Below are 10,149 nucleotides of genomic sequence, written 5' to 3' on the forward strand. Positions count from 1 at the left end.
GACAAATTGAATCACGCGGGAATCTTTAAGTTTTGGCTGACCTTGTCCACATCTGAGAAGAGGGAGATATGAATGTTTTCTTTACGTAAGCTTTTTGATGATCCTTTAAGAGTCTTTAAAATCCAACTGTTTACATTACGTCGTCGACTTTTATTTAATGTTAACTTGACTTTTCCTAATCTATTTTTTTCTTAAACGCGGAGGACCTTGTTTCAAATCACGGGGATCTAAATTGTTGGCTGCCTATATACAGGACGGAAGTATTTCAAACGTTAAGTCGTGACTAACTGGCGTGAAGCGAAGTCAATTTTTTGCTATAAGATTAGGAGAAAACCCGCTTCCACTAAGTGAGGAAATAGCAATTCAAACCAGATAACTCTGTTACAAGTACTTCATAAGTGACTGAATGTATCTCTTCACAATCTCCATGGTAACGAAAATGTCTCGTACACAAATGGAGGCGCGCTGAGAAATGTAGGAATCTGGACGGTAAGTTTGCGGTTGTAGAAATAACTTTCTGGTGGTAACAATGTAAGGCACACTTTGTATGGAGTGACTCCGCCGCCGACTTATTATTATGATTATGATTACGATGATTATCGCTATCATATCATTTTCGTTTTCGTTTTCGTGATCGATGATAATGATGATGACGATTATCCATCCATCCATCCATCCATCCATCCATCCATCCATCCATCCATCCATCCATCCATCCATCCATCCATCCATCCATCCATCCATCCATCCATCCATCCATCCATCCATCCATCCATCCATCCATCCATCCATCCATCCATCCATCCATCCATCCATCCATCCATCCATCCATCCATCCATCCATCCATCCATCCATCCATCCATCCATCCATCCATCCATCCATCCATCCATCCATCCATCCATCCATCCATCCATCCATCCATCCATCCATCCATCCATCCATCCATCCATCCATCCATCCATCCATCCATCCATCCATCCATCCATCCATCCATCCATCCATCCATCCATCCATCCATCCATCCATCCATCCATCCATCCATCCATCCATCCATCCATCCATCCATCCATCCATCCATCCATCCATCCATCCATCCATCCATCCATCCATCCATCCATCCATCCATCCATCCATCCATCCATCCATCCATCCATCCATCCATCCATCCATCCATCCATCCATCCATCCATCCATCCATCCATCCATCCATCCATCCATCCATCCATCCATCCATCCATCCATCCATCCATCCATCCATCCATCCATCCATCCATCCATCCATCCATCCATCCATCCATCCATCCATCCATCCATCCATCCATCCATCCATCCATCCATCCATCCATCCATCCATCCATCCATCCATCCATCCATCCATCCATCCATCCATCCATCCATCCATCCATCCGTCCATCCGTCCATCCGTTCATCCGTCCGTCCATCCAGATATCTATCTATCATATATCTACCTACCTACCTACCTACCAGGCCTCGACAAATACGGTCGCCAACTCGCTCACTGCCTTTTTACGTTAGACTTACTATTAACATGTGAGCCAATCAAGAAAGGCCTATTGCCTAATGTAACATATCACACTAGCATTATCAAGTGCACTGTTACAACACGGAGATTGTTCAGATGCGGGGACTTTTTGCGAAGTGTAATGATACGCAGTGGCGGAGATTTCTTGTCAGAAGTGGGGGGGTTGCAGGCCATTGATGAAATAAAAAGTCATAACTGCTGGCTCACTATCTAAGTGGAGCGCCACCATAAGTTGGCGCGAAGTGCACAAGAATTTTTTGGCAAATATTGCTTCCCAGATTGCAGTAAATGGCACTGCCCAGGCCTTGAAAAGCTGGATTTAACCAGGGGTGTATACAGGATTTTCTAACCCGGGGGGCGCGTATTACTATCTAAGCGGAGCGCCACCATTGGTTGGCGCGCAGCGTACAAGAAAATTTCTGGTTTTGGTACCCCCAGATCACCGGAAATGGCACTTGAAATGGCTTGAAACTGACCAACCATATGTACACTTTTGCCTGACAACCAAGTTTTTTCCAAATACTTTTTTTCTCATCTATAACCTTTTTGAAGATTGTCACCAGTCACACATCATGTTCGACTTCATCACATATCCTGTGGATCATTGCTTTTGTAGGTGATTCTTCATCGCGGCCCACAATATCCGTCAGCCCCACTGTTCAGAATTTGAAAATTCACAATTCTCGTGAATAAATTCACTTCAAAATATACCCATAATGTTGCACAAAATATCATCAATGGACAACCGATATAGAAAAACCTCCTTCAAACCCTAACAGACGGGTCAAAATTGCACAAGTATGATGAAGTATGATGAAGAATGTTGGTTAGGGAATTTTCGAAAATTCAGACGGCTACTAAAAAATTTCGTTGAAGGAAATAAAAATATACCAGATATTTCCAAAACCGAACACTACACACATCGACAGTTTTGACCATGGGCGCAGATCAGTCTTGGATATTGGTGGGGACGCGTGTCTGTTCTATGACACTATCTAAGCGGAGCGCGACCATGGGTTCGCGCGTAGCGTACGATTTTTGGGGGCAAATATACCTCCCAGATCGCCGGAAATAACACTTCCCAGACCTAATGATGCTCCTAAACCTCCTTAAGTTTTAGATCTCATTGCTTAGAAATTTAGTTTGGAGAAATACATGGGCGTCTGCAGAAAGAAAATCAGGGGACAAATAATCCAAGTAGACTTTTGTATATACGATGGGTCTGGGGTCCTCTCCCAGAAAACAAATATAGACTGCCGCAAATGCGATTTCCGTCCTATATTTAACAACTGTGGATAAAATACAATAAAATGAGAACTGCTACATGTCATTTGCACAATGCTGGATCAAACTGCGCCAAAGTTCCATACAGGGGAACTTGAAATGCAAAGACAAATTGGTGGGGACACGGTATATCATGTCCCCACTACTGAAAATGTTGGTGGGTACGCGTCCCGCTGTCCTCACCAGGATCTGCGCCCATGGTTTGGAGGCTGTTTATCGTGGAACGCCATTTTCATGCTCACTGATATGATGTGATATCTGCTGTTTGCTTTACAAATTCGAATAATTTTGTCACTGCTCCTCTTCCTCTTCCCGTTTTCTTGCCGTATTTTCTACTCCATCCTTTTCTCTCTTTCTTCTTTTTCTTTTCCTTCCTTCACCTCGTTGAAGTTGGCAAGTGTATGCAGTTCCAAAGCTATTCAACAGCAACAAAACGTTATTTTGTGTATTTCTGTTGTGGGGTGAAGTTAGCGCTATGAGCTACAAGTTCCAATGCGCAAGGTGGGGGAAAGGGGCTAGAAATAATGTGTCGGTCAATTCTAACTCGGTTTTCGGTCGTTAATTGTTGATGTAGCCTACCAGGTAAAAGGTTGAAATGACTTTAACAATTTCAAATTTAATAATTTGATTTATTATGCCATTTGGAGCACATAACATAGGCTATAACAGAACATTACTGGCAAAAACTAGGGGGGTTGATTGTGTGGGCCAACCCCCCCTCTTCAAAAAGTGGGGGGGTTAAAACCCCCCCAACCCCCCCTGTTTCTCCGCCACTGATGATACGAACTGAACTTTCAAGGGAACTCAAACATGAAATCAAAACATTGACCGAAATGACATTTCATATCTCGAAATGAACAACAGGATGTTTATTGGATTAGTTGTTTGTCATAAAACATTTATAATTCTCGAGACCTGACCAATGAAAGCAGTAAGTCTGGCACTCAGTAATCGATCGACAATAATAATAATTGTCAGTACCAAGCATTAATTTGTTAACGATACTAACACATACACTGATACAGTAGTCCGATGTCATGTCCAGTGAAAGTTACAAATGGTCAGCCATGTCATTGTTTATTTGTGGTCACTTTTTACAAAGCAGGTCCTAAACTATGCTTAAAATGTTTCACCGTTTATTTTTTATATGTATCATGTTTTAAACACTTTAGACGAACCACAAGTTGAATAGATCGTAAGTTGCTGTAAACAAGTAACACTATACGGCGATAGCCTTAGTTAGGCCATACTACATATGTTTATATATGACACAAACAATTAGTGATAAAAAATGGCGAGTAAATTTAACGTTTTGGCGAGCAGAATTTTAGCCTCGGTCGCCAGTTGGCGAGTAGTTTTAAAAATATTTGTCGCGGCCTGCTACCTACCTATCTATATATCTATCTGCTGATTGTATAGGGCAGGACGGCTACCTCAGGATTCAACCCCCCCCCCCCCCGTAGGGACATGTCCTGAAAGTTTCAAAAATCGTGATTTTTTTAACCTGAAAATAGATTTACTTTAGCATTACCATGTACTCTAACATTTCGTTACCACATTAGCGGTTTTAAAGCTGTTATTTGAAACATCCGTTCCGATTTTGTAAAATGCAAAATGTTGTGATAATTACATTAAAATGATGGCTATGACCTCTCGATTGCAACTTTTTGTATACATTCACGCACGCGTCATCATGTTCGGTTAAGTCGATGTTTTATCAAGATTTACAGGAAGTTCATATCAAGCGTTTCGGAATGAGTTCGTCGTGATTAGAGGCCAACGGGGCGGGCGCCCTTTATTCCTGAAGCACTTTCACCGATTTCCAAACTTATCGATATTTCCATTTTCAGTAGCCTCAGTAGGTCATGTGTTTTCGGCTTTTGCACTTACAATTCTTTTGTATATACTCAATATACAGGGGCGTATCCAGGGGGGGCGCAACAGGCGCGCGCCCCCCCTATTGGCCGTCACCAAAAAAAAAAAAGTTTAGCAAAAAAAAAAAAAAAAAATTTGATGACGACCTTTATGTGAGATGTCGGTGATCGCTCAACCCCCCCCCCCCCTCCCGTATGCTTTATTTTTTGTTTGCCAAAAAAAGGTTCTGGCGAAGTTCGGCGGCATAATAGTTTTAGAAACATAGATGGTAATTGTGTTTGTATTATCACTATAAACACTAAGTGACAGCCATACTAAATTGTGCATTTTGTGTCCATATTTACTGGAAATGTTGCTTATTATTAAGGTCCAAAAATGGATCACATATGGCCATGGGCGGCGATCCTGGGTGGAGGGGGATATATCCCCCCATGAAAATGGGTGGAGGGGATGTAATGCACCATATCCCCCTCCCCCCACCAAATGCCAGGGATAAGAATATTTTCATACCTACATTTATGCATCTTCGTTAATGTACGGCTCTTTTTTAGCTTCATTTCTCGCCTACCATAAACGCAGTGCGATCTTTTCAAATAAAGCGTCTTTATAAAGCAAAAGTAGTTGACTGTAGGCTTCATTGGCCCTATAACAACAAAATGTATTATTGCGCCCACGGTATTGATATAGTACATATATGCACCCTCATAGTATTCATATAGGCCCTATAGTAGGCCTACACACGTACATGTTCCCTCGAACAGCTGTGAATCTCATGTAACCAGGGTAATGCTTAATACACGTTTCACCTGGATGCCCTAGCAATCGGTACCTAGGAATGTAACTATGTGTAATTGTGTATTGCATGTGTATAGGCCTATAATAGCCTGCATGAGGCCATTTTCTTCATCGAATAATATAAAAGAGCTCTCGAACATTCTAACGTTGCGCCTGAAACAAGATTGACAGGGGCAATTTTCCCAAAATAACACCCGAAATTAAAAAAAAAGTATTTTGGATCCTGATTATGAGATATTTCGGACATGACATCCCTATTTTAAAGTTGGGTATATGCCGCTTGGAAACCTCGGGAAGTGCCGTTTCCGGCCATCTAGAGGGTTTGTTAATCCCAAAATTTTCTTGTACGCTTCGCGCCAACTCATGGTGGCGCTACGCTTAGATAGTCAACAAGGTCATATCCCCCCCCCCCCCCCCACTCGGAAGTACGGATCGCCGCCCATGCATATGACACCATTTTGCTATTCAGCCCTTCTTCGAAAGCAAAAATTGTACACCCCTCCCCTTAGACCCATCCCCCAGGACGGCGATCATTCATGCCTGACGCCCCCCCTATTGGAAAATCCTGGATACGCCCCTGATATAGTCATATGTTTACAAATTGTTGTTTTTTACCTACTGCCACATCAGGCGCGGCGGAACGGGAAAATTATTGGGGGGGGGGGGCTAATGTGTTGAGACTATCTAAGCGGAGCGCCACCATCTGTTGGCGCGGAGCGTACAAGAAAATTTGGGGTTTTTCAAACCCCCAGATGGCCGGAAACGGCACTTCCCGAGTGTTTTATGCTGCGAATACCTAGCCCTAAAATATAGGTCTCAAGCCTGCAATTTCTCAGATTGCACGTAAAAGTCTGTAAAAACATTGTAAGTTGTATACTCGATGGTGTTTTAAGAGAGTAGCTATTACTCGTAGTGTACTCGCAAAGACGTTTTTGAGTGTAGTAAGGGGGTGTTGGAGAACTGGCTGAAATGAGGCAAGTCATTGGCCTAAGACGAAGTTGTGTTGCGCTTACCGGTACTCACACTCACTGCTTCCACTTTTCACGGGCGTGAAGACGCGGTTAGTGTGACAATGTGGTCTATAGTCAGGGAACGGGCCGAGGGTCCCCCAGCATTTACTAAATTGACAATTCGTAATCATGGACGTTAGATATGAATCTAAGAGACTGATTTTCAGTCAGTTTGCGGCTTTGATAAGCCAATGATGGCTTCTTCGCGAGTTCCTGCTTACAGGAGGATCTAATATACATGCATACATACACATATACACCCATACATGCAACATTTCACTCGGCTGAAAGAGGTCAATGAAAGTAGGGCAGGTTACAGGAAGTAAATGTCAATGTCATGTTTCCGATGGCTATAAGACATGCCTACATGTTCATCACCTGGTTATCACATCACTACAATCCTTGAGCAAAGAGTGGCAAACACACCCGTCGCAGGCTCAAATGTCAAAAACGAAATGTCAGCATCTATCTTTTCTTTGTTTCAATTATTACTGTTACTGACCTGCACGACTGATTAACCAAATCGTTTTTTTTTCAAATACACTTTCAATATTTCAACTAATTTGATGCAATGAGTCGTAATAATTTATTGAGAAAATGGACAAGTTATAATTGTACCAGGCCTAAATTAACAAGATTGCCGGCCTTTAGAAAGCTCTGTGTAGGAAGCGACCGTGCAGTGCAGTGACTTTTAAACAACTGCAACATTGTGACTTTTCTTACATATGAAATAATATTTTCAGAATGGCTTCATAACCAAAATGGGAGAAATATTCTGATCAGGTCAGCAGATCAATAAAAAAGTAATGACATAGATTTCCCATCCAACTCCCCTTCCTTCCTTTCAACAACCCCCCCCCCCTCCCCCTCCCCACTCTCTCCGTGTGCTTCTCCTATGATATGTCTGGGCCGGTACATGATATGAGCCGCGTTACACTGTACCGTAGGCCAACATGTACAACGGTTATATAGGTACCATACCACAATTTTTTACATTACTGGTTACATCTGCTCGAAAGGTTAACTATAAAAAGAAAGACATAAACTGACCCACTAAATGCATGTTTTGTCATATTTCCAATCACCATCGAGTTTTTTCTAACTTTATTGGAAAAGAGCATAAAACAAAACAAATGAAAATATGTAGGATTGAAGGTGATTTAAATTCATTGGGCCTAATGTTCATAATACTCCGAGCGAAGAATAATCAGAAGAATTGGGGGGGGGGGGGGGGTGCGCTATGACAAATTCGCTTCTCTTCTAGGTCCAAATATAATCGTTCAATGACATGGCAAATTTGCAGATGACATGGCAGGCCGAAAAAAAAAAACCAACTATCATGTGATGCCAGTTGAAAACGTCTATCTATGCTATTAGTAGTGTAAGTCAATATATATTATGATTAATTTTGTGCTATGACACCTATATGACAGAGTTGAACGTTCAATAATTGTGTTCATACAATGTAACTCTGTTCCATATAGTCAATACCAATTTCGCTTGCTTTTCTTTATTTAAAAGCACTTCGTCGAATCAGATTGAGTTATTGCAAAACCGTGGAGTTATTACGTAACCAGAGTGTTATTACAGAACAACTTCAAGCGGCCCCAAATCGAACGATAAGGCTAAAAACCAGTTATCTTTCACAAAGATCTCAGTCATTTATAAGCCAATGTTATGGTTAATGTCCCATTTAAAACCGACTCGTCGAGGGGACACTCAACAAAATGGATTAATTCTACAGTCAACTATAGTGCTGTTTATACAAAAAGCGGAAACATTTGGTCAGAAAAGTAGTGGCTTTACAAATGGTGTTACAATGCAGTTGGTATAGCACGCCACCATTTTTAATGTGACTTCGATCCAATGCGTACTAACGGTAACATACGTCGAGGTAAAATACGACTATGGCTATTACAAAACTTGTTGTTTTTTATTGCAAAATAATTGTCTTTTCCTATTATTATGGACATTTAGCCATAAAACCTGTTCGATATACTTTTAAATTCGATTTCTCTATTACCATAACTATATTATTTCGCATCAGCATGGCAGAAGTTGTTTTAGTTTCATCATGGAGCTAATTATACCTCCATGGTTTCATCAAGCGGATAATAACAGTTCCTTTGATTTCATTGATTGTACCAGTGTATAATCGCCAAATATAATACTGATTGTACGATATACATGTTGTACCAATATGGATTGTGCAAATTTCGTAGGAAAAGTAGAGTTCTTTTTTGAGGAAATATTTCAAGTTGTTGACGATTGGTTTTAACCTTTTGCAATATGATTAATATTCAGTTTTTATTTCTGTTTAGCTAATTGTTGAGAGTTTGATGTGGATTCAACGATGATTAATCTGGTGAGTTTGTTTTGAATCAACTATACTACTATTACTGACATGTATATGTACAACAACATAAAATCCATTGCACTTCACTGCAGGAACACAAATTTTGAGTTTTCGTATAAAAAGTAAAGTAAAGTAAAATTTATTGATATCAATCATAAAATGAAGATATAATAAAATGGATTCCGCAGCTTAAAAATATGCAAAATATAGATACAAAAATATGATAAAAATATCATCCAGTTATATGACAGTTCAAAAGCTTTATACTCCTCGGTAAAAAAAGAATGTCTAAAGCGTTCAGTACGCATACGAGGTAGGGTATACAACCTACGTGGAGTGGTGTAATACTTATGGAGAGGATGGTCAGGATCAGTCAAAATCCCTCTTACATAATGAAGAACAATTTCTTCAATGTTCTGATCATCTATAGAATAATACTTTCTGAAATGTCTGTTAATCAAATTGAGTTGAGTCTTGAAACAGGAAGAGAGCCACACCGGAGCACAGTATACCTTCAATTAGAGAAAATGTTTCAAATTAATGATAAAAACATTCTTTCGTTTTCAAGGGGTCAAGGAACCAAGGTGATTCGCCGATTGGAATCGCGTGGAACTTGACCTTTAGACGAGTCGTGACCTATTAGTGGGCAGTATTCAACTATATAGGAACACCGGAAGGGGGTTCGGACTGGTTGAATAAGATAATGTTGGATCTAGAGGTGTTCATTTGGGAGGGTTTATTTGGTCCGATACTAATCGGTGTCCTCATGGAGTGGTGTCACTGGACAGGGGAATAATTAAGGCTGTTAAGATACAAAATCGTGCTATATTTTGCGAGTTTTGAATTACATATGTGTATCGTCAAGAAAAATGTTTTTTTTTTAGGTTAGAGTCTTTATTGGTCAAATTATACCCATTCACCTGTTCTTTACCCCTTCCTGTGGAAATGGGATTTGAGTAGCCAAGAATATCACATTTTGACTACTGATGGATACAGATAACAGTAACAGTTACAAAGGCAGGTAACCAAGGGCGTAGGAACCGGGGGGCTGGGGGGGGGGGGCGCCAGCCCCCCCGGTGAAAAATATGGGGGGCGGAAGTATCATTCCCCCTCCCCCCTCTTCGCAAGTCAGAAAACCCCTTTTCTTTTCCAAATGAGAACAAAATCTCATTTGGAGCACCAAATTGCATCTAAGGCCAGTTGAAAATGCAAAATTATTTACAAAATGGAGTGGGTGTTAAAGTGTGCTAAATTGCACCAAATTGCATCTGAGGCCACCTGGAA

The 10,149-nt window shown here is 40.9% G+C and overlaps 1 long non-coding RNA gene across 1 annotated transcript in view; it reads left to right on the top strand.

Annotated features, from left to right (window-relative positions):
* LOC139964594 (uncharacterized) overlaps positions 1-10,149 on the top strand; it is a 60,301-nt gene extending 50,152 nt beyond the window's left edge. Inside the window, exons 5-6 of the long non-coding RNA XR_011792035.1 lie at positions 8,831-8,874; positions 9,434-10,149. This is a non-coding gene — a long non-coding RNA (uncharacterized lncRNA). The remainder of the gene's footprint in view (positions 1-8,830; positions 8,875-9,433) is intronic.

This window comes from Apostichopus japonicus, chromosome 23 (genome assembly GCF_037975245.1).
Source record: "Apostichopus japonicus isolate 1M-3 chromosome 23, ASM3797524v1, whole genome shotgun sequence".
Taxonomy (NCBI): domain Eukaryota; kingdom Metazoa; phylum Echinodermata; class Holothuroidea; order Aspidochirotida; family Stichopodidae; genus Apostichopus; species Apostichopus japonicus.